The sequence below is a fragment of the Microtus pennsylvanicus genome, chromosome 9, assembly GCF_037038515.1.
Source record: "Microtus pennsylvanicus isolate mMicPen1 chromosome 9, mMicPen1.hap1, whole genome shotgun sequence".
Taxonomy (NCBI): Eukaryota; Metazoa; Chordata; class Mammalia; order Rodentia; family Cricetidae; genus Microtus; species Microtus pennsylvanicus.
The window spans coordinates 94,706,448-94,732,008 of NC_134587.1; the positions used below are offsets into that span (position 1 = coordinate 94,706,448).

Here is a 25,561-nt window from a genome sequence, read left to right on the forward strand (position 1 = left end):
ACAGTGATAGCAGGGATAAAGCTGTTGGAAGCCTTTTCCTAAAGGATCTCAGAGCAGGGTCTAAGGAAGATACCAGAGTCAGGGAAGACTTGATGAGCACATCCGAATGGGGGTGCCAAAGTTGAGCCTCAAGTTCTTCCAGGGTAACTGTTCAAGATACAGAAGTTGGAAAGGGTAGATCTTGGGCCTGGGCCTGTGGGACAGACCAAAGACACTTGCTGAGCAAACCTGGTTAAATTCCTGGAACCCAGCTAGAGGACAGAGCATGGGTGTATTGACATGGCTTTACACCATTACTGTCTATATTCCACAGCACGAGCTGTTCCATAACGGGATTAATCATTTTCTTATTGATGGCATCTCACTTGGCTCTATGTCCTTATCTAGGAATCTGTCTTTCTAGATGCTCAGAACCTTAACCCATTAAGGACATTCGTTCCATTCAGTGCTGTGTTCCCAGCAGCTAACACACAAGAGCTGCTTCATGGTTGGGGAAGGTGGCTTTGAAAGCCACTTGGATGTGTTTTCTTCTCTTTCTATGTCCATCCCATTAGCCTACTCTGAGAAGCCTTGGCATCGTGATGGCCCATATTCTGTGGAAGAGGAGTCCTTCCCCTTCCAGAAAAAAAGGAAGCAGAAGATCTCCTAGTATGGAGCGGTGGAAAAATCTGGAAAAAAACAAAACAAGAGGACAGAATGTAACAAAAGCAGATGACAGCCAGTATGGTGGCTCACGCCTGTAAGGAAATCTGCCCCGGAGGTGGAGGCAGGATCAAGTCAAGGGCCACTTCAGCGACATGGTGAGTTCTAGGACAGACTGAGCTACAGAGTGAGATCCTGTTTCAAACTAAACCACAGCAGCATCAAAACTAGCAGATGAAGGAACAGGCTTGTGCGACCTCAGTTTCATTCCAAGCTACAAGAGACAGCTCAATGTGGAGTGTCTGCAGTGCAGAACTCTAACAACGGAAGTGTATTTAGGCCAAGAAAGGTTCATCGCTATTCCACCTCTCATTACAGCCTCTCCTGGCTCTAGATTGACGCCCAAGGGTCAGGCATTTCCACAGGACTTCAGTAGGGAGCCGAGGAAGTAGCTAAGAGGGCACAGCTTGCTATTTGCTGGGTGTCAGAGTGGTAGGTGGTGACAGAGTGTACAGAGAATCTACAGCACGGAAGCTTGAAGCCAGAGTTTGGCTCTAGAGGACAAGCAGGGCTCAGAGATCCAGTGAGGACCAAGGTGGAGATGCTACCAGGGTAAGGGTGGCGTGGAAGGAGCCACTAGTCACAACGGCTGCCAAAGTCGTCAGGCCACTGCAGCATGATTTTCTGTGGTTAGAATGTGTCCCCAAAGCTCAAGTGTTGCAAACCTGAGCCCTCAATGCTCTCACATTTAGTGTTGGGAGGTGGAGCCTTGAGAGTGAGTAACCGCATGTGTTCGTTACCATTACAGTGGGTTTCTCAAAGCCACGAGTTTAGCGCCCCCTATTGCTTCCTCTCACCCATTTACACAGGAACAATTCTGCTCTTAAGCCTTTCCCCGTGATTAGATGAAGGAGATCCATGCTGATGCCTGTCCCTCAATCTGAAAGCTTCTCAGCCCTCAGAATTTTGAGAAGTTGCTCACTGTGAGGTCTGCTATAGTCACACAAAACAGACTAAAACCAGTGTCTCAGAAACTGCTGCAAAGTTCAGCATAGTCAAGGAGACTGGGAATCCCTCTCTGAGCCCGAAGAAGACAGCACCTCAAGAATGCATGGCCTTTCAATCACTGGATGCAGGAGAGAAACATGACCTCCACAGCACAGAAACATCCTACAGAAGCGTGCAGCCTGGGCTGAGGAGCCAGTCCAACCAGAGCTGTAGGCAACACAGATTGTGGTCTCTTTAACCCCAGGTGTCCTTTTGCCACAAGCAGGCTGACTGAATGCAGGTTCTTGACAAAGTTTAGCTCTTGGGCAGCTTTCCTGGTTTGCTGTGGTGAGAAGAAGAAGCCACAGCACAGTGCTCACCGGATGCTCATCATCCACCAGGCCTTTACATGAACACCGGGGAAGGAGCGACACCCTGGCCTGGCGAGAAGGCTCAGCGGGTAAAGGTGCCTAAGCACTGTGCCCGAAGATGTGAGTTTGATCCCTACGATGGAAGGCAGAGCTGACTCCTGCAAGCTGAATTCTGACCTCCACACACAATAAATAGATGTGAAAAGGAAGAAAAGGAACTATCCACGGTACTAAGGTTTGCAGCATGTCACACCTTACTGCTGGAAAATAGGCAAGAGTCTCCCTTTATCTGAGGTTTCTGCTTTCTGGGGTTCTAGTTACTTGTGGCTCAGTAACAGAGTACTATACAGTTAAGACATCAGGAGAGGCACACTCGAGAACTTATTTTATGATCAGTTATTGATCATAGGATACTTAATTTGCAGTCTACCTTTTATCAGAGGAATACACATTTCGGAAAAGATGAGGTACACAAATGTACAGGACTGGTACTATCTGTGCATCTAGGAAGCTACCTAGGGGTCTTGACTGTATCCTCCGTGGATAGCTCACTGGGAGCAAGAAGCCACGTTTGGGTGGACGGGTCTGGTTGCATGCTTTGACTCATTTCTGCTCTCCAGCATCTCTGGCTCCAAGAGAGCTTTCCAGTCTTTTAGCAACAAGGACAGTACAGGAGTGGCTCGGCTACACTGGAGAGCTGCTCTGATCACAAGTATTCATATTCAGATTAGAAGCTTGGGACTTGGAGTGATCCTTGTCACCCTAGGGAAGGTTTTCATGTAAGTTCTGAGACAAGTGCTTGGTATCAGGAGAAGAGGCAGAAAGCGTCTTTGGGTACACTGTGTAGGGAAAGGAGGACATGGGTTTCCAGGTCTATGGCTCTCCACTGCGTTCCTTTGAGACGGTCTCTCATTGAGCCTGGAGCTATGTCAGGTCCAGAATGCCTCACACAGTGCTGGGGGGATAGGCATGTGAGGTCATGCTCGATTTTTATAAAATGTGAGTGCTAGGCGTTCAAGCTTAGGTCCTCACACTTGAGCGGCAGGCATACTCACCCCGAGGCATCCCCCTGCCCCAGGCATTTTATAATGACAGCTGCAATTTACAAAAGTAGATTCCAAATCCAAAAAATGAAACACGTATCAATACATATTTGAGCTATCTCTATAGTTTTGGTATCCTTTGTAGTTTGATATAGACCCTTGTCATAGGGGCTAGGAGCTGGTGCCAGAGTTGAGAGTGCTTGCTGCTCTTCCAGAGGATCCCAGTGAGGTTCCCCAGTATCCGTGGGGGTGGCTTACAACATCCCATAACTGCATCTCCAAAGGATCTAATGCCTGCTGGCCTCCCACAGACACCCACACTGTGTTCCTTAATAAGACACACACACACACACACACTCCCCCCCTTTCTCCCCCATAGTTAAAATAAAATAATTTAAAAACCTTGTAATTAGACTGTCAATAAATACTACCTAGCTAAGCAGACTCCGGAAACCCCAGCAGTTGGAGGTCCTAAGTTGCTGTGATTTACACACACTATCAACAATGTACGGTACCCCATGTATGCACCTGTGTATCTGTGTGAGCCCGGGACTCACCTCGCATCCTTTTAGAGCTACATCTTATTTCTAGATTATTCTTTCAGGTCCTTACTTTGACAAGCAGTACCTTTAGACTCTCGCCTGTTAATTCTGCAGGAAGTCTAAATCTAACAGGGAGGAACTTTTAGGCACAGGAATTAAACCTGTAGTTTGAGAAACATTGACCTTATTTTTTTATTAACTACCTTCTTTCATTTAAAAATAAATGTGCAGCTTTCCCCGCCTCCAGCTACAATTACTGTTTATTTAAATAATTAAAGGAAGAGAAAAATGCTTAGCGTCTACTTGAAATGGCGTTTACACCAAATTCCCAAACATATTAGTAATGCAGACATAAAATTTAACTTAGCATACAGAAATATCTATTTTCTTTTCTGCAGGTGTGTGGGGGGGGGATGTTGAGACAGGGTTTCATTGTGTAACCCTGACTATCCTAGAAGTAACTTTGTAGACCAGATATCTGCCTGCCAATGCAGGGATTAAAGGCCTGTGCCATTTTCAATGAATAGAGAGTTATAACCTTTAACCCCAGTGCGTCAACCTCAACAGACTGAGAGCGGGTGTGAGTGCATGCTTTCAGTGCACTCTGGGTGGAATGGTACAGTGTTAGCACCCGCGAATATAAATGCTACTCCTTCAAATGTGTCAATATGCAGAAAAATACAGAATTTAACACCAACAAAACAAAACACCTACAATGGCAGGGTGGTGGTGGCGCATGTCTTTATCCTAGCGCTTGGGAGGCAGAGACAGGCAGATCTCTGCAAGTTTGAGGCCAGCCTGATCTACAGAGCTGAAGAGTCCAAGATTAAGAATATAGAAGTGTAAATTCCAAAAATAAGAACGTAGAAATAAAAAACTATAAAGTTGTAAACCTAGGAGAATGAGAGCAGGCTGTCAGCAGGATTAACTAGTAATAACGGGTTACTTGGTTTTACAACCCATCTCTCGGTCTGCAAGGCTGAAGAGGCCTCTGCAACTGAGGGTCAGCTTTTAGATAACGCCCCTGGCCACCCATGACCAGAAGCTGGTGTGAACTAAGTTAACTTTTAAACAATGGGGTGTCGTGACTTTTTGGTTTTGCATTGTCCCATCTCTTTCTCTGCTAACAAAAGTGGAGGTATCAGGGGAGTGCAGAGCTTTGGGAAACACCATCAGCACAAACCCTAGAGAAACAACCAGCTACATGCAAACACTAGTTTAACTGAAATTCCCTGTTAATGAAAAGTGTGAAAAATAAGATAAAATAAAAGCAATTTGTATCGGAGTTTTACCTTGAGATTGTAAAAATGATTTTCTATATGCCTAATGCTTGCTTCTTTATATAAAGCTCCTAAAAAGGGGAGCTTGGGAACCGTCCAGGGCCACAGCCTTACAAGTCCATCTCTGGCTGTGGTTCTCAGCTAGCTGATAAGCTTTTTGTGCCCCATGGGGATTTATTTTTTTAATTTTTTTTCCTTGGAGTAAAGTTTGTTTCTGGTTTAACAGACTTTGGTGGTCTGCCCCATCTTTGCGTGACCCCTGTGGCACCAACAAGAGCGAGTTCCAGGCATGACTCCAAAGCTACAAAGAAACCCTGTCTCAAAAAAAACAAAAACAAAAACAACAAAAAACCAACCAAGCCAAAAAACCCCAACCATAACCAACCAACCAAACACAACAAACTAGGGTGCTACTTAAGGGTGCAGAGCTTCAAACTGGGTCTAGGTATAATTCGAGACAGCTGGGTGGGGTACAGTGACCACCGTGTCTTTGATCCCCTAGTCTAGCCTCCATGTAGACTGGCCCTGCCTTACTAATACGGTCTTTCTTTTGACGAGGCACAGTGGAATCGAGCTGCAGTTGGTTTTCGTCCTAATCATTTTCTCAGACTTCCATCCGTGAAGAGCCTGTGCCCTTTTCCTTCTCTGCTAGACACTAATTACTTTTCCCTAATGTTCTTATTAGTCAGTCCTCCCTGGAAGGTCAAATCCGAGTCCGGGGTAATAGAACTCCCTCATCCTATTATCTACAAAATGAAAATATCAGGCAAGCTAAGCTCCGTTCCGACCAAATAGCAAGGATTTCATGATTATGTCAATTCTGAGTACATATTTGTTGATTTGATTTCAAAATGTTTACAGGTCTACTCTATTTTCGTGTTGCCTGAACACCATCCATTTTTCTGTAATAATGAATCAAATCTTATTGACAGGGAGAATAATAAATCTTACATTCTTTGGGGAGATTGAAAATCAAGTCGGTTTACACAGAATTAATGACTGTGCCTGGAAAAAATTTCAAGTATATCACCCTGTCATATCAAAACTAAGCAACGGACAAAGTACAGCTGCTAACGGTTGTCCTTGCTTGGGTGTACACTATGAGACCACAGCTGGAAAGCAGAGCAAGTACGAAGGTGAAGCCTGTGCACAGCTTTGGGCCTGCCCCGTCGGGTACGTTCAACCTCAATAAATGACAGCTGTCTGTCACGTGTACAAGGTTTAAGGCCCGTGCTGCAGCTATAGCTGGGTTACTGCATCAATTCCTGGGACTAAAGTCTTGTTCTAGGGCCGAGCTAAGATTTTGAGGGTTAGTTCATGCCCAGCCATTGGATTGGAGGAGAGGGGGCTGTTTGAGCAAAACAGGGTTCCTGGAACCTTTCCTGGCTGAATGCTGGGCTAAGAGCTACAGAAAAAGCAATACCAGCCACAGCCTTCTGCAGCATCCACAACAAGAGCAACAGTCCCCTGCCGGAACACTGTGACCTCTGCTGAGAGGGATGGCGACCGGCACGATGGCAAGGCATCATGTAAGAGATGTAAGTGTAAGAGATTCCCCAGGGCCCACGTAAAGGTGGAAGGAGAGACAGCCTCACAACTCCTGTTCTCTACAGGAAGTGCAAGACACATGCCCATCCTCCCTTTCTCACACACAGAGCCCCCAATAATAAATACAATGAAAAACAGAAAAACCCCTGTATATATCCATTTCCACTCTCTTTGTGAGGCAGTCAGTGTCCTGTCTCCCCACAGTGCAATACAGCTGCCCAGTGATTAGCCATAATGTCAGCCTCCCTTTCCCTCAGTTCCCTATCCAGCCTTCAAACTCATGGTATGGTTAGAATTCAGAGCTCCTAACAAGCAAGAGGAGCGGGATACGATGTCATATCCGGAGACCTCAGCTTGTGTTCTCTGTAGTAACCTGGGTCGGGGACCTCCAAAAATGAGAGCGGCTCCGTTTCAGCCACCCAGCTGGTGCTCCTGCTCTGGTAAAGTGCCCAGCAAGCCGAGCAAGAAGCGGAGTTCATGAGCCAGAATTCTCGAGAACTGTGCAAGAAGACATGGGAGAGACAGGAACAAAAAGCTGACGAGAAACATGGTTGCTGTACGCTGCCTGCTGAGGAAGCAGGTGGCATCAGAGACACACAGGCCAGAAGCAGGGGACACTAGCTGAGTGGACAGCACCGCGCTGAACACAAAGCAGAAACACGAGTGCCCGTGAGGAATCTTAGAGCATCCATTTCCCAGCACGTGTCCAACAGGCTCGGGCTCTCAGAACCCACTGTGAAGAATCTGAGGGTGCTAACAATCCTGCAGGGCGGAGAATGTTTGAGTCAGGCAACTGGTACTTCTGCCACCAAGTATACGGCTCGCTTGACCCCAGACAGGAAATGTGGTTCTAAGAGCTTTCCCTCTTTCCCACACATATGATCTTATCCAAGCTTCCTTATAATCTTGCAAGGTAGGGAAACGCTTTTAGCATTCATTTTCTACACACAGGGACTGCGGCAGTTAGGTTATACGTCCTGCCCAGCCAGTTAATAACAGCAGTGAGTCTAAAAATGAACCCTTCAGTTCTAGCTTTAAGTTCTTTCCCCTTCAACTACAATTTACTAAGTATCACTTGCACATACATGCTTATAGAGCAAATAGGCCAAAGAAGTCCATATTTTCGCCCATACACAAGGAATGCATAGCAACTAACACAAAGGACTGCATGCGGCTGGAGGATTTCTGCCTGGCTTTAAAGGTCAGTGATACTAAATATGTTTTAAAAAACTAAGAATGCTGAGTTATGTTTTGGGAATAGCTGCCTTCAAAGTTTTCCTCTTTTCTTTAATTTAAAGAAAAACATACTCAGACAGATGTGTTCAGTTAATGATCTGAAATCTCAAACCACAATTTGGGGGAAAAAAATCTGGCAGTGAGTCCTAGGACAGGACATATGTTCTTGTATATTTCTTCAAAATCCCCTGGGAAAGAAAAGAAAGAAAGGACATTTCACAGTGCGAGCCATATGTCTATAGCTATATCGGACTCTCGTTCCACATACGCGCTTCCACGGGATATTCTGATTTTATAGAGATACCAGTTTATCAAACACTGATATATCTGAGCTAAAGCAGCAAGCACTAAGAGGAGTTAAGGATCAGCCCACTGTGGACCACGCGCAGTTGTGAAGGCATCAGTAGCCAAGAAAGGCTTGCACCTTGGAGATAGTTAATTAGTGCGCCGCCTCACTCTGTGCAGGACTCCAGGCAGCAAACGGAGACAAAGAATGAGACATTATGGAAAATAAAAATAGAAGAAATGGATTTTTTAAAACAGAAAGGCATAGAAAAAGAAGTAAGAATGCAGTTTATAAAGTGCATGGGAGAGCGTGAAGGGCTTGGACAAGCACAATTCTAGGGCACTGCCCACAAAGAACACACAATAAATGGTGCACCCCGACTCTTGATGCTGTTTATGAGGCTGCCAGTTTGACTAGAGTTTTTAGACCTAAAGATGGTTAGGTCTGTGACTAATGTTCTTGATGTGAAGTCCAGATGGGAGATATTTTTTCCTTTTAAATGTGCAGTTTCCTTATGGCAGGGACAAACAGTAATGAGCTTCACCGAGCTGTATTTCCATGAAGGTCTCAGCAGCGACCAAGTGAGTGGCATCATACCAAGTCATTAAACAGAGTTGTGCAGAGAATGGTCTGAAGATCGCTGTTTCTTGAGTCCTCTCCCACGTCACCTTTCCTCACTCTGTGAGCGACGAGACACTTCCTAGTGTTCTAGTTACAGTGAGGAAATCACACTGCCCATACGGAGGGAGGACCTGCATTTCCAAAAGCATGTTTCAACTCTGTTAACGGCTGAGGAAGAGGTAGATGCTCACAGGGATAGCATGGCAACTTCAGGTTGGTGTTAGTGGATAATTTCCCCACAGAGAATTGTTAGCTAGTGCAGGCTGTGTAATGGTTAGTTATGGATTCTTCCACCATGGCTCACACTAATCCCACAACTGCAAAATGAAGGGAAGCCCTACATCAGGTTTTGAAGAATCTAATGAAAACCTTTGGTTACAGATGTTGAGAACACATGATACACAACAGCTAGTATTTATTAATTCACAGACCAGTCAGCTCCTTCAGCTAGCGAGACTGTATTAACTATGTTTAGTGACTTACATGATTAAAAATATGAGTCCAGGTAGTTCACTTAACATGTAATATATACATGTATGTATAGTATTTAGTAACTATTAAAGAAGAGCAAATCTAATAATACTATTTCAAGAAGTCATGAGTCTACCTCTTTCCTGGCATTGGGTCTTTATACTTTTGTTTCCTACCCCCCCAGTCCCCCCAAGATCTTGTCATAGTTATCCCAGGCTGGTCTCGAACTTCTGATCCTTCTGCCTCTACCACTGGAGTGATGCGATTATAGGCTTAAATCAGCACACCAGGATTATGCAGCACTTCGGCCTGAACCTTGGTAGGTAAGCACTCCATTAAGGTACATTCCTACTTCCTGTGTTTATTTTTCTTTTACATTGTTGCAGGAATTTTGCAGAAGACTTTCTGAAGCCAAGCCACTGAGATGGAGTTGATGCTGGCTACCAAGTGGCCTCTTGCATGGGATTCTATGACCTGAGATGGAATGGAAATTCTCACCCGGAAGCAGGCAGGTCACAGGAAGGCTCAAACTCAAGACTTCTGGAAAGCGTTCTAGTTGTTCACTGAAAACCTCGAAGGGGACCCAAGGACTTAAGGCATGTCCACATTACAAGCGAGCTGCTGCCACTGCCACATGGAACAGTAGATCATAGATTTGTGTTTTCTCCTCAAAGTCCTTGAATTTTTAACAGAATTAGAGATAAACCAATATGTGAAGGAGATAGTTATCGAAAAGAAAAGCAAATCCACTCTGTATGGTGTGGATGCCAACATGGAACCTGAACATGAGGGACAATGGAAGAGAGACTAAGATACTACTGAGTAAAAGGAAGGTCAGCGGTTCTTTGGCAGACATTCCCTTAGAAATCTGCCCTCCTGAGATGACTAATCATGGGCACAGAGACCAAGGCCCAGGCTTGTCCATCACAGCAATTTTTTACAACAAACTAGAAACATTTCCAAATGTCCCAAAATAAAGGGCCAACAAAATGAAATTGTAGCCAAGCAGGGAGAGGAATCCCTAGCACACAGATAAGAAAACAGTGCTTCCAAGAGAACAAATAAACATTTAAGGAACTTAAGAAACTAGACATTAACGAGCTAAATACTCCTTAAGAAATGAAGGTACAGGGCTGGAGAGATGGCTCAGTGGTTAAGAGCATTGCCTGCTCTTCCAAAGGTCCTGAGTTCAATTCCCAGCAACCACATGGTGGCTCACAACCATCTGTAAAGAGGTCTGGCACCCTCTTCTGGCCTTCAGGCATACAGACAGAATATTGTATACATAATAAATAAATAAATATAAAAAAAAAGAAATGAAGGTACAGATCTAAAAAGAATTCCTAACAAAGAAATCTCAAATGCCCAAGAAACACTTAAAGAAATGTTTAACCTCCTTAGGGGTCCATCAGAGAAACACAAGTCAAAATGCCTCAGAGATTTCATCTTACACCTGTCAGAATGGCTAAGATCAAAAACACAAGTCACAGCTCATGCTGTCGAGGATGCAGAGGAAGGGAAACACTCCTCCATTGCTGGCGGGAGTGCAAGTTTGTAAAGCCACTTTGGAAATCAATATGGCGGTTTTTCAGAGAGTTAGGAATCAATCTACTTCAAGACCCAACTACACCACTCTTGGGCATATACCCAAAGGATGCTCCTTCCTACCTACCACAAGGACACTTGCTCAACTACATTCATAGTAGCTTTATTCATAATAGCCAAAAACTGGAAACAACCTAGATGTTCCTCAACCAAAGAACAGATAAAGATAACGTGGTACATTACATAATGGAGTATTACTCAGCTCTTAAAAACAATGATATTGTGAAATTTGAAGGCAAATGGATGGAACTAGAAAAAAATCATGCTGAGTGAGTAACCCAAACCCAGAAAGACAAACATGGTATGTGCTCACTTATAAGTGGAATTAGCTGTAAAGTAAAAGATAATAATGATATTGTCAGTCCACTGACCCAGAGATGCTAAGTAACAAGGAGAGCTTAAGGGGCGGGGGCGAGGTGGCAAAGATGCCCCTGGGAAGGGGAAATAGAATAGATTTTGAGGGTGGACTCGGGGCAGGTGGAGTTAGGAAAAGGAGGGAGCAGGTGGCAAGGGAGGGAAGGAGAAAAAAACTGGGAGAAACAACTGGAGTTGGGGGCGAGGTGGAGGCCTAGTGCACTGGAAACTCTATGAACTCTACCAGGGTAACCCTAGCAAAGATTCCTAATAATGGGGAGCACAGACCCTGAATGAGTCATCTTTTGTAACCAGACAAGGCCTCAAGCAGAGGGACTGGGACACCAATCCAGCCACAAAACCTACAACCTACAGTTTGTCCCGCCTGCAGTGTTCTGGGACAAGAGTCTAGCAAAACTGCCATAAAAGAGACCAGAGAGACTTCATCTAGCAACTGATGGCAATAAGATCCACAGCCGATATTAGGTGGCGCTTGGGGAGTCCTGCAGAGGATGGGAGGAGGAATCAGATGGGTCAGGGATAATACCATCAGAACACGGCCCACACAATCGACTGACAGGGACTTTTGGCTACAAGCCGTAGGTCCACAGCGACCACAACTCACTTTGCTTATACATGGAAACAGCTTCTCTGGTGTTCTGGATACTGGTGGTATTTCTGTTATACTGCCAGTCAATGGCCTTTAAGGTGGCCTAAAACAGAGACTACTACACAGTTACAAGGGATCAGTCAGACTCAAAATCCTGAACAAAGCAGCAATGAGCTTTACTGGAGAGATGGAGAGGGGCAGGAAGGAACTTTTCAGCCACACATTGTTCCTCATTTATGTGTAAATTTGTGGGGTTGAGACATTATGACCAAAATGGGGGCATATTTATATTCCCCCCAACACAGTTATTTTAATCAAATGTTCCAACAAGGGTTGTTGCCCAATCAAGGGCTTGGCAAGGTGAATGAGGGAAGGACTGATCCTATCATACCAAACAAAAGGTCACCCAGGGCAGGATTAGGGAATTTTTAGGAGAGGCCACTGAAAAGCTGAACTCCATGCAGACTCAATTATTTGGAAAAGTGACAAGCCCGTACGGGTAAATCAGTTGTCTCTAACAGAAGGAAAACTACAAGCTACCCAGCCATTAGTGCAGAAATAGCTGGATAATGGTCACATTACCCACTACCATTTCCCATGGAATTCTATTTTTGTGATTAAAATGAAATCAGGAAAATGGAGGTTGATACAAGATTTAAGAGAGGTTAATGAGACCATGTAGTCAATGGGATTAAAACCTGGGTTGCCTTCTCCTACAGTTATAGCAAAAGATACCTATAAGATTATTTTAGATTCAGCCAGGCGGTAGTAGCTTTAATCCTAGCACTCAGGAGGCAGAGGCAGGCAGATCTCTGAGAGTTCAAGGTCTACAAGAGCCAATGCCAGGGACAGGCCCCAAAGCTACAAAGAAACCCTGTCTTAAAAAAAAACACAAAGAAAAAATACTTTAGATTTAAATGATTGTTTTTATATCACCCCTTTGGTGCCACAAGATTGTCACAGATTTACATTTAGAATTCCATCAGTTCATTTCAAAGAACCAATGAGAAGATATCATTGGAGTGTCTTGCCTCAGGGTATGGCAAACAGTGCTACGTTATGCCAGAAATTTGTGGCTCAGGCTATACAAAATGTAAGAGATCAATTCCCACAAGTTTATATTATCCATTATATGGATGATATCTTGCTTGCTCATAAAAATGAGCAGAGTCTTGGGCATGCAGGGTTAGTTATCGCCCCAGAGAAAGTGCAAAGGCATCCACCTTTCAAGTATTTAGGTCATATGTTATATCCTGAAGAAATTAAACCTCAGAAATTGGAAATGAGAAAAGATAGCTTACAGACTCTGAATGATTTCCAGAGATTGTTAGGAAATATTTAGTGGCTCAGACTTTATTTAAAGTTCCATATGGAACTTTAGCCTTGAGCCACTAAGTGAAATTCTTAAGGGGAGTAGTGGCCCCAATTCCACCAGATACCTTACACATGCTTTATATCATCAATATAGTTAAAGTTTAAGAAAAAAATTGGGTTAACAAGAGAAACTGCTCATCAGATTGTTAAGCAACGATATAAATGTCCACAGTATTTAGTTGTACCTCATCTGGGAGTAAATCCTCTAGGCCTGCTTCCTAATCATTCATGGCAAATGGATGTTACTTATAATGCAGAATTTGGCAAATTAAGATATGTGCATGTGACAATTGATACATATTTAGGTTTCTTAATGGCCTCTGCACAGACTGGAGAAGCCACTAAACATGTAATAACTCATTGCTTAAAGTGTTGTCTGTCTAAATCCATGTAATTTATAGTCCTTGCAGATAAATGCACTAATGCAACAGATCCATTACACACAGCACAAGCACCAAGAAGGCTGTTTCTGTAAGGATCAGGTCATCCAGAAAAAAGATAAATGTGTTTATGTACAAAGGAAAAACAAAAGCAGAACTCTGGAGAAAGAGATGTTTGCCTACAGCCAGTCCTAACATTGCTGATCGCTAAATCAATCTGAAAAGCCAGCACTAGAGTTCCACTATAATGTTTAAAATATTATCCAGTAATTCTACTTAGTTTTCACCACTTTAGAAATAAAGTACTTCATGCAGTAGAAAAATTATACCTTGTGCATACACCTTGGAAATCCTTAATATTCTGAAGCAATTGGGATGGGCTCCATTATATATATGTCATGGGTAAGGAAGTCTGAAATTCCTTAAATGTCTGCAAGTAGATAAAATGTTGTGGTAACTAAAGCAACTGTATTCATGAAAAGCATTTAATTGATTTCTCAGTGCTCTGCTGTCTGAATGCTTGTCTCAGAGTCAAGTCATCAAAAGCCAGCTTGCTTGTGGCAGGCACTGATGGCCACTGGGGGAGGGCCACATCATTACTCTTTGTGGTCATAATTCACACGAAAACCTTCATGAAAAGAGATCAGTTTGGAAGCTTCCTCCAATGCTGAACATCAATTCTACTAAATTGTAATTTCCCTAAACACCTGTAACACACAATGTGGCCTTTTGCTTTTAAAGAGTGATGGGTAATTTGGTCGGATCCATTGAATACTGTATGGACCACTTCCTGAAGCTGATGTCTCTCTGCTAAGTCATTTCTCTGAGAGCACACACACTTGTAAGGCTTACTGTCATAGGATAAAAAACACAACAAAAATACATATGTTCACCCCAGGAATGAAGTTCTCTATATTACACAAGCCATAAGACTTTCCTCATCCCTAGGACCAGATTTCACGGTCAGCTGAACTGTGTCACATTTGAGGCCAAGCCTGATTCACTTGAGCAGCCACCTGTTGAGGAAAGGTGATGGACTCAGTGCCTGGGAGGGGGAGGGCACTGCTATGTTTACACAGTCATCAGCACCTCTGGAAGGCTGACTGGGCAGGCTAATCAACAGAGACTACTGCAACACAAAATCTAATAATATTCCAGACAGTGCAGAAAGCTGTCAGTGTCCGCCGCTTATGCCCCAGACGGCAGCAGCCTCTGGGGAGCACAGTCTGGGAGGACTCCAACTTCCTCCTAAACCCATTTTAGCAGTGAAACATCTGTAAAAGGAGATGGTGGGATAAAACAAAGAAAGGTGGGTGGGGTAGAGAAAAAAGATGACGTATGGGTAACATCATCATCATCATCATAGGCCAATTTATTTCTGCTCTTCTTATGGAAAAATTTTAATATTCTATGCTTTTTTGTTCTTGACATTTCTATAAGTCATTATTAGATTTTATTTTGGCACAAAATGTCAAGTAAAAATATTTATTATCTTAGTGGATCTTTATTTTCAGCCTTTGTCCACAATGAGGATGGAACCTGTAGCTATCTGACAGGCTAGCAAGATGATGCTCTCATTGTTTCTGCTTTTGTACAGAGAATGTATCCTTGTGTAGACTATTTAATGTCCCATTGTTCTCCTTTTTATACTTTTTGTTGAGGATTTCGTTGTTTAAAATGGCCCCAAGTGTAATACCAAAGTGCTATCTAGCGTTTTGAAGCACAAAGACACCATGCTGAGGCTTACAGAAGAAAATCCTGTTCCATAAGGTTTGTGTAGGCATGAGTTACGGCCCCATAGCCATGGTTTCTGTCAAATACTCAATAGTATACAAAGAAGGAGTGGGAGGTGTTTTAAAGCAGTCACATACATAAAATAAAATTAAGTATTGAAAAAAATGTTGTGGCCAGGAGTTTGCAAAGCCTAACCCTGTATTTTCCTCTTGTGAGGTGATCTGAATAGGAATGGCCCCCAGAGACTCATGTGTTTGAATGCTTGAATAGTTTGAATAGACTATTAGGAGGTGTGGCCTTGTTGATGGAAGTGTGTCACTGTGGAGGTGGGCTTTGAGGTCTCACAAGCTCCAACTATGCCCAGTGTGCCTGCTACTGCCTGTGGATCAAGATGTAGAACACTTAGTTATCTCTCCAGCACTAGGTCTGTCTGCATGCCTCCATGTTTCTCGCCATGACGATGATGAACTAAATCTCCAAACAGTAAGCCAGATCCAATTAAATGCTTTCCTTTGTAAGAGCTGCTATGGCCATGGTGTCTCTGCACAACAATAAAACCCTAACTATGACCCCTTGGAGCAATAGCTCAGTATTGGAAGACAGTATTGTCACTATAGAGCAGCCCTGTCATGAACTGATTACACATCAAAATGCAGGGAACAGACATGACATTTCATCCATAGAAATAGTTATTAAAAAGTCAGCTAGAAAGCCAAACTAGGTGGCATAGCCCTGCAATCCCAGATAGTTGGGAGGCTGAGGCAGGAGAATTGTCCATTGAAAATTCATCTTGGTTACATAGCAAGACGAAAGCCAGTTTAGGCAACTTAGTAAAAACCATGTATTGGGAGGTGGGGCCACATTCTTACTATATGCAAGGCTCTGGGATCAACTCCTCGTATTGTATTGAGGGAGGAACGGGAGTTGGGGTCAGCTATGGAATTTGCCACTCTTGACTAAAAGATGAAGAGTGCTGGCCAAACGGATTTCCACTCCCCAGGCAAATGTTTCTACATGCAGGATGTGAAAGACAGAGATGGAGTTACATCTTTTCAATTAAAATTAAATGTATGCTCTGCTAAAAACCTAAACGATGCCAGAGAGTAGTCAATAGACTCATTTCAAAGAAGTCAGGGCAGGCCAAGCACACTCAGTGAAATATTTAAGGACACAACGCATAAAAATGCCCTGCAAGCTAAAGCTGCCAAAGGAACAGCAAGAGATGAGGAGGGCGGCCTTGCCACTTAGCAACAGCAGTAACCAAGAGGCAGGCGGAGGGAAATTAGCCTGTTTTATGACAGCCTACCCTTGCAAGGACAATGTGCCCTCTTCACAAGATGCTAGGTTAGTCTACAAAGATGCTTAGCTGAAAGAATTCCAGGGCTAGATTCTAGGGTTAGGTATTCAGAAATGACAACGGTGTTCTTTACTAAGAGGTATTTATTTAATATTACTGAAATGCTAAGCCCTACACCCATGATGCATTTTCTTCATTCCCTGCGATGCAAGGTGGAGATTGATCTCACACAGAAGAGCAAGAGCATCTCTCACCCTCTGCTGGTGCGAAGGCTCTCTGTGTTCTCTCCCTGTCTTGAGTGCTCCTACTCTCATCTGTAGGAAGGCAGGATGGAAGACGAGGAGGCTAACGCACTCCAGGAAAAGGGTGAGCGCCATACAATGAGGAGGAGGGGGGTCTTTCAGAGGCAAGAACCCCTGCTCTGTGACCCAGGAGGAAACCATCCTGTTTTCCAACCAGTGGGACTCCTGTTACCTACTGGGATAGACACCGTTTGAGCTCTTTATTACATCTGTTCCTCACAGTAACTTTAGGAGCCATACTTATGATCCATATTTGGTAGAAGAGGAAATCAAAGCCCTCTAAATGCTGGCTGTCAGGCTGACTGCTCTCTTTAGCTCTCCATGAGACTCTGCTGTGTGTGAACCCCAAGCCCCCGTTCTCAGGCTCAGACTTGCTAAGGTGGTATTCTGCTGCAAAGCGTTGCTGCTCTGAAAGGTTCTGTTTTGTTTCAAAGTAGGGACTCATTCTGCAGCTTTCTTTATTCCCAGGGATCCGCCCGCCTCTGCCTCCCCAGTCCTGGGGCTGGAGGTACCTGGCTCCACACCTCTACTCATGACTTTACAGTTGCCAAGGCTGTGGAAGCTGCTTAACACAAGCCTGCAGCACAGGATGGCAGAAGGCTGTTGGAAATTCTATCCTAATCCCCAAACAAAAGTCTATTGAATTTCTTTTTCGTATGAAGCTTGCCCGCTACTCAAAACCAAACAGTAAGTTTCTCTTCCCTGTTCCTGGGAATCGAACTTAGGTCCCCACGAGGTGCTCCTAGCATCAAACAGCAATTTTAAAAATCAAGCATTTAGACACAATCCATTCAGTAACTTGATACTTACATGGTGATGGATGACAATAGAAAGATATTGGCTTTGTTTCCTGCAGCTTAATTGTGTTTCTATGAAAGCAGAAAACATCATATGTATTGTGAAACACAGGTCATCCATCATACACCGTATGATGCATGTATACATCATACACTAGAACAGCTGAGGTGTTCCAGACAGCCTCTGTGGGCCCGACTGCAAGATGGTGTGTACAACGCTCCATGGACAGACTGTATGTCCAGAGCCAGAGCTGCAGAGAAGTCCCACGGTACAGAATGTTTCTGTCTGCAGAAACACTTGGGGCTCATTCTGCATTGACTAGTTCTGAATTAATTTTTGGGTACTGTACATTCAGAACTTTTTTTTGGCTACTGCCAAAATTTTCACAACTCCTGTGCTTAGTTATGTGGCCCCATATGTGACCCACAGCTAAGAATCTGGGGTCTCGGGGACAGGTGTGACAAGATGGCTATGTTGGCCCAGTCCCTCAGTGCTCTGCTCCTGGGGAACTTTTCTGTTCTCTTCTTGGTTTGAATTCTCTGCCTTATGTTTAAGCAGAAGCCCTAAACCTACAACTGGAATTTTATTTTTACTTACTTTGCTTTGATGTTAACAAAATTTAAACTTATTTCTTACATTAGCATCCAAAGCAACGGGTCACGCAGCATCTTCCTACATAATCTTGTAATGCTTTTAAAACATTTTCATTACGTTTGCTTTCCCTTTGCAGTGTGAGTGGATGATGCATGTGTGCGGGGGGGGGGGGCACGCATGTGCGTGTGTGGTCAGGGAACAACTGCGGGAGTTGGCTCTTCCCTTATACCATGTGCCTCCGAGGGATAAAACTCAGATCACCAGGCTTGGTGGCAAGTGCTTTTACCCACTGAGCCTCTTGACATTTCCCCCGTCTTCACTGTTCCTCCATTTTATTACTATAGAAGTGCTTTGTGAACGTGCCACAAATATTGCACATGGAACTACTGTCATAAACAGCCTCTCCTCTTTTTTTGTGTGTGGGGGGCAGCAGATGTAGTGAAAGTTCCGAGAACATCTGGATTCTCCCTGGGCAGCCACCTACTCTTTGGTGGTCACTTGGAGATTCCCTGTGCTCAAAATGAGGAAGGAACATGGAGAGATTTCTTGGTCACCTTAGCCTCTAAACTTCTATGAATCCATCGATTCATAGGGAAGATACTATGAGCAATGTTCTTAAAGTGCCCAGGCCATTCCCACCGAAAGCCACTGTGTGACATTGATTCTTCTGCACAGTTCTTATCGAGTCTCGTCAGTATGATCTGGGGCATTTGAGGAGTGGAATGGAAGCAAAGATGTGGACTCAGAGGAAGAAGACAGAAAAGGCAACAAGCAAAACAGAAGGCCCTAGGAATAGGAGCATGGAAGGAATTCAAGGCCCTATCATATTGCCGGAGAAGAGGAGGGAAAACGAAAGAGAGCCAGAAAGTAAGCAGCCTTACACCACCTCCACTGCTATCAAGAGCTGGTCTATTTGGGCACTTTGTGTATGCTAGGCAGTCTGCAAACCATGTCACAGGCTGACACCACGCAGGGAAGACTGATGAGGCTTAAACACAGGAAACATAAGGGATGATGACCCCTCTCGGCACAGCGAGTTAGTTCTTACGCCCTAAAAATCAGGAATGTACAAATGCATGGTAGAAGACCGTGACAAATGTTCATCAGACAGCAGAGGCTGCTGGACACGGAAAAGGGAGAGATAGTCATTCCCTTTTTTCACTTACAGAGCAAAGGGGTCTTCCTCCATCCTGCGAGCTGGCACAAACAAAGGTTTTCCTAACAGGGCTGTATCTTAGGAAAGCAGGCAGGGTTGAGCTTGGCAATTGCAACCACTGACTGACTGTCTTCTTAGCTAATCCAGCCTGATCCCTTGCCTACTTTGGGAAAACTAAAGGGTGAGCCTGGTCTCTCTGCTGCCAAACTGACACTTTCTCTGCCAGACTGGACACAGTGCTGAGTGGCTGGGCACCGAGTGCAAGTTCTGCCCAATGAGCGCGGATTGCTAATGTGCTGGGTAGAACACAGTGCGTGCCTCTGCTCGGATGCTGCCTAGCCTACTTACCAGCCTCTGCAGCTGCTGCTGCTTTCCAACAAGAGCTGTGATAGCTGGCAGCGGCCCAGGGGCCGGCTGCTGCCAGCCGCCCTCAGACCTCTGAGAACACAGGAAAAGGCAACACTGACAGAGAAGGCGCTGTAGCAACCTTGAGCAATTTACAGCCGAACACAAGCTGCTTGCTGTTTCCTCAGCTTCAGAATCTAGAGGACTGTGGCAGAAAAGCTAAGGGAGAATGTGAACACAGGGAGATGAGTTCATTTTGATACAGGAGAGAGTTCTGAAGACCATCTAGGCAGCAATTTCTAGACTGGGTTAAGGAGCAAGGGTTCCAAGGAGAGGACAAGAAAGGAAGCCCAGAGGTGTCTAAAAGGACTGTTACAGAGGGGAACCGGAGGAGCCTGTGGATGAAACTGAGTCAGAACACGCCTAAGCTTCCCCTTTTTACAAATAAGGAAACTGGGGTTCAAAGCAGATCTCTGGGAAATAACGCACTCTACCTTAACAAGCCTGATCCACAATGCACAAGGTGTGTGCACCCACATATTTTACTCTGTGGCGGCCACTGAGGGGGCAGTGATGACTTCACCACCTCGAAGGGCTAGCTTTGTCCTGCGGCATCGTGTCTGGGACCGCAGCCCCTGCTACCTTCCTACTTGGGAACTGTACAACAAATGTTTTCCTTTGGAAATCAAAACGTTGCTTGGGATGAAAAGAGAAGATGAAAATTTCCTGTTGAAAATCTGGTGCTAAGATTAGTTTAAAAAACGTAAATTATTTTGTGTCTATCTATACTACCTATGGCAAAATGTATTCCCTTTCATGTTCAGTAATTTGCTAAAAAGAGAAAGCCTTGTATAAGTTACACAGGGTCCTGGGCCCGTGAATTGAAAGTTTAGAATTTAGGTCACAGAAATAATGTCTCATAAAAAGTTGGCATCATATAAATACTTACATCATATTGATATTTACCCTACCGCTGTCTCTAGACTTCAGGAACTATGGATAACTTTTAGTTATCTTGCTAAATTTCCAAAAGCAATCACTAGAAAACATTAGCTATTATAGTGTGTGTGTGTATATATATATTATTAGCTATTATAGTGTGTGTGTGTATATATATTATTAGCTATTATAGTGTGTGTGTATATATATATTATTAGCTATTATAGTGTGTGTGTGTATATATATATTATTAGCTATTATAGTGTGTGTGTATATATATATTATTAGCTATTATAGTGTGTGTATATATATTATTAGCTATTATAGTGTGTGTGTGTGTGTATATATATTATTAGCTATTATAGTGTGTGTGTGTGTATATATATTATTAGCTATTATAGTGTGTGTGTGTATATATATTATTAGCTATTATAGTGTGTGTGTATATATATATTATTAGCTATTATAGTGTGTGTATATATATTATTAGCTATTATAGTGTGTGTGTGTGTGTATATATATTATTAGCTATTATAGTGTGTGTGTGTGTATATATATTATTAGCTATTATAGTGTGTGTGTGTATATATATTATTAGCTATTATAGTGTGTGTGTGTGTATATATTATTAGCTATTATAGTGTGTGTGTGTGTATATATTATTAGCTATTATAGTGTGTGTGTGTGTATATATATTATTAGCTATTATAGTGTGTGTGTGTATATATATTATTAGCTATTATAGTGTGTGTGTGTATATATATTATTAGCTATTATAGTGTGTGTGTGTATATATATTATTAGCTATTATAGTGTGTGTGTATATATATTATTAGCTATTATAGTGTGTGTGTATATATATTATTAGCTATTATAGTGTGTGTGTGTATATATATTATTAGCTATTATAGTGTGTGTGTGTATATATTATTAGCTATTATAGTGTGTGTGTATATATATTATTAGCTATTATAGTGTGTGTGTGTATATATATTATTAGCTATTATAGTGTGTGTGTGTATATATATTATTAGCTATTATAGTGTGTGTGTGTATATATATTATTAGCTATTATGATAAAGTGCCCAAGTGACAAAAGGCCGAGTGAGCTCTGAATCCTGTAGGTGAACCCTGGTTGCCTTCATGAATTTCATCTTCATTATTAATGACAATGGCCAACAACTTCATTATGCCACTTAAAGCCATTTCTATCCTAAGACTATCAATGCTGGCGGCCACAGCTCCTATGTCATCAGTGTAGAGACAGGATTTCATAGCGGCAGGCCAATGGCCTCTTTGCAAAGGCTCTTCACAACGTAACACCAAGCTCTTTATCAATAAACTAAAATAGGCTGAGGCAGGAGGATCCAAAGTCGGAAGTTACATGGGAAACAAGAACAGGCCCTATCTCTACGATAATAACAACTTGAAAAAAACAGAAATAGGATTTTTGTGTAGTGTGGTTATAATGCAATAGTTATAGTAGTTAATTAAATTTTCCGAGGTTCAGAAATCGGTAATAAAAGGAAATCTTGTGTTATTCTAATTGTTAGTAAGGAGTGCATAGAGAAACCGATTAAACTAGACTTAGTTTTCGAAAACCTATTGGCGCTTTCTTTAATCACTGTGCTTTGCAAAAAGCCTTCTAGCCTTCTGCGATGCTCTGTCTTTCTTCAGCCCCACACCACCGGGCGCCCTCTCATTCCAGGGAAAAGGTCTTTGGAGGAGGCCGAGGGCCGGCAGCTCAGTAGCGCTGGGCTCTGGGGGGCGCTCTTGCCTCGCAGGAAGGCGAGCCCGCTGAGGCCGCCCTCTCCGTTCAGTGAGGACTCAACTCTTCCTTCTACCGCGGCAGCTGTGCCTCTCCAGGGCGTCAGGAGCAAATGTGGAGTTGGGACCCTCAAATCTTTCTCCAGAGCCCTTTATCCTCGTATTTGATTTTCTCACTGGGACTTTCTATTTTGAACAGATATTTTCCCCTCTGATTGAAACGGCAGTGCTCACTCTAAAATAAGTTACTGGGGTCATTAAAACTGTGAATTTTTTTTTCCTCCCGCAAGCTAGCTACATTCTGAAGATGGAATCTTCCACAGTATTCAGCGAGGAGGAAATAGCTATGGGCCATTTTCCTGTGACACACTAAAAGGTATGGCTGAGATGTAATTAAAGTATGGTATTTATATGACTGTAACTTGTGTGATTAGCTAGGCTTTGGTGCTGAGTTTTGTTTTTTTTTTTTTTAACCTTTTAGCACATTTGCTTTATACATCGCAGGAATGACAAAACGAGAGTCCTGCTGATGCTATAACCAAGCATCTTCTAGACGTTTAGCTTCCTGTGAGCAAAGATAATTAACTCACTCAAAGCGTACTTGGGACGCGCACACCTGTAAGCGCCACTGCTCCCACAATCCCCACTGAAGAGAGTGCTGCTGTGTCTGCCTCCAGCTCTCCCCAGCAGCTTGAATCCCCTGGGATTCAGCCTCACACTTAGTCTTGAGACAGAGAAAGCATCCTAATTGACTCTAATCTGATTCAACCACCTTGACAAATGGTCCGCTTTCCAATGTCTCAAAGGGGGCCAGGCTCTCAGACAGGGTTTTACAGCCCCCTGCCATAGCGAGCCCCTCACTAAACTGCCCAAGGACAATACCTGCTCAGGGAGAGCTGTTTGTTTTCCAGAAACAGAGCGCTGTGTCTAGAATAAATGCAGCGGTGGGGGAATCTTCCTTTCCCTTACACGTGACAGGGAGTCACTTCCATAAATGACGGATGTGGGAAAAGCCCCCCCCTTTTACAGTTGCGCCATACGACCGCCCTCTGCCCAGTGGTCTGGCTTTGACTGTTCTTTACGGCCAAGTACTTTCCGATAAGATGTGTTTAATATTCCCAGGTAGCCTTTCATAAACAAAGACAAAAGACAGGAAGAAAAGATTTAAGGTAAGCCAGTATAAAATCAGATGACTCAAAACTTAGGACTTGAGGAAATAAGACAGATAGGACTGGACCACCTAAAACCCCTTATTTTCCAGTTATGGGAGCAAATCCTGAAGGAAAGCAAACACCAGTTCCAATCCCCAGACATCAGTACTTTACACCACAGGCCATCCCCGCAGGCTTGTGTTCTACATTCTGCAGATTAGGGGAGACATTAGGTTCTAGTACAGAGTACTTAAGGGCTTACCTTAATGCTAAGCCCAATCTACGGATAGCACTGCTCGTCAATCACTCCCTTTCAGCTTTCCTGGGTGCACCTGTAGTTTCCCTAGAAAGCTCGACAGTATGCCAGATGTAGTGGGTGTCGAAGCCACAAGGCAACACGAAAAGTAAGGTCTCTTTTCCTAAGGTCTTCATAGATACACTCTGTTCACCTCTTAAACCACCAGGGGCCTGGCCCTGATCACCAAACGGTGACCTCAGGAGGAAACCTCTGGACCCCTAAGTCCTCCGCACCAACTCGATGCCACTTCCCTGTTTCTCAAACACAGAAGAGCCAACACACAGTGAGAATCGCACGCTGTAAACAGGCTGTGTCTAACGATTCTGGCTGCCGCTCCCAGTCTGGGCGAGCGAGTTCCCAGAGGAGCCATGTTAAACCACAGAGGACAGGCCTCCACGCTGCTATCTGCCTTGAGCTTCCACACGGGGCCGCTGGAATGTCCGGATCTATCGGAAGTGGTTCTCTTTCCCGAGGAATTGTGACCTTTGAGCAGAAGCCAAAGGCAGATCGCTTTGCAGAGATTGACACCCTCCTAGTCGGAGACATTTTAGAAAGGGAAGGCACAAACGGCATCTCCCAGGGTCCCCACTGGTGTTTCTGATAGGCAGGAAACACATTCTGTTTTCTTTTTAAACTTGTGGGTGTTAGGTAAAGGTACATGTGGAGGTCAGAGGTCAACGGCAGATACCTTCTTCTATTGCTGCCCACCTTACTGTTTCAAACGGGCTCTCCCATTGAACCCACAGCTCCCCGAGCAGGCAGCAAGCCCCTGGGATCTGCTTCTTTTTTCTCGGACCCCAGTACTTGAGTTATAGACGTGTGTTTATAACTGGATATGTGGGCATATCTTGCGGTTACCTGGGTGCCGGGGATCTAGCTCCATCCTCATGTCACCAAGCAGGCATCTGATCCTCTAAGTGTCTCTCCAGACTAGGAAACTTAGTCCAACAAGAAAAGAAAGAAAAAAGAGGCAGTGTTTACCTGCGATTCTGCCACTGAAGTGGGATGATGCAGATACCTAGTAATGCCAACACACGTAATTTTTCAAAGCTTTTAAAAATATTTATGTGTGCGTTTTGCCTTCAGGTATGTCTGTGCACATGTGTGTAGTGCCCATGCAGACCAAAAGAGGGTGTTGGATCCTCTGGGACTGGAGTTACACATGTTGGTTAGCCACCACGTGGGTGCTGGAACCCTAACCAGAGTCTTCTGCAAGAACATCAATTGCTCTTAACTGCTGGGCCGCCTCTCCAGTCCTACCATAAATATTTTTAACTGTTTTCTAGAAAAGCTAGTCTAAAAACTCCTGGCTGGGATCAGAGGGTTGAAAAAAGCCAATCCGAGCAATGGGCATTCCCAACTCTTCATCAGACACACTGTATGATGTGTAAGATGGGAGGCCGGGATGAAGAGACGAGCTGCAAAGACACAGAGCCAGCTCCCTTGACCAGCAACCTGGACATCGGCACCAAATGGGAAGACCTAGTGAGGCCCCAGCAGTAGAAGAGGAAGCGAGCCAGGAGTGGGCAAGGGGATTTAAGATTTCTGGTGCTCTGGTGATAGGAGCTCTGAGAAACATATTACCAGTTTCTAGTGTCTGTAGCCTCATCCTGTGAACTTGGTACCGTCTTCACTGTGTGGAAAAAAGGGTGACTTGAGACCACCCTCTGATTTCTGTAATAACCACAGTTTGCTTAAACATACCTCCTGCTGTTAGCCAGAACCTTAAACAGAAACCAGCTCTGTGGTCACAGCTGGGGAAAGTCCCGAGGACAATGTGTGTCCCTGTGAGTATCCTAGTTTTACGTGTGTGTTTACTGGAGAAAGAAG

At 43.9% G+C, this 25,561-nt stretch overlaps 1 protein-coding gene across 2 annotated transcripts in view; it reads right to left on the reverse strand.

The window, feature by feature from the left end:
- Galnt7 (polypeptide N-acetylgalactosaminyltransferase 7) overlaps positions 1-25,561 on the reverse strand; it is a 128,698-nt gene that overhangs the window by 28,851 nt on the left and 74,286 nt on the right. The window lies entirely within an intron of this gene.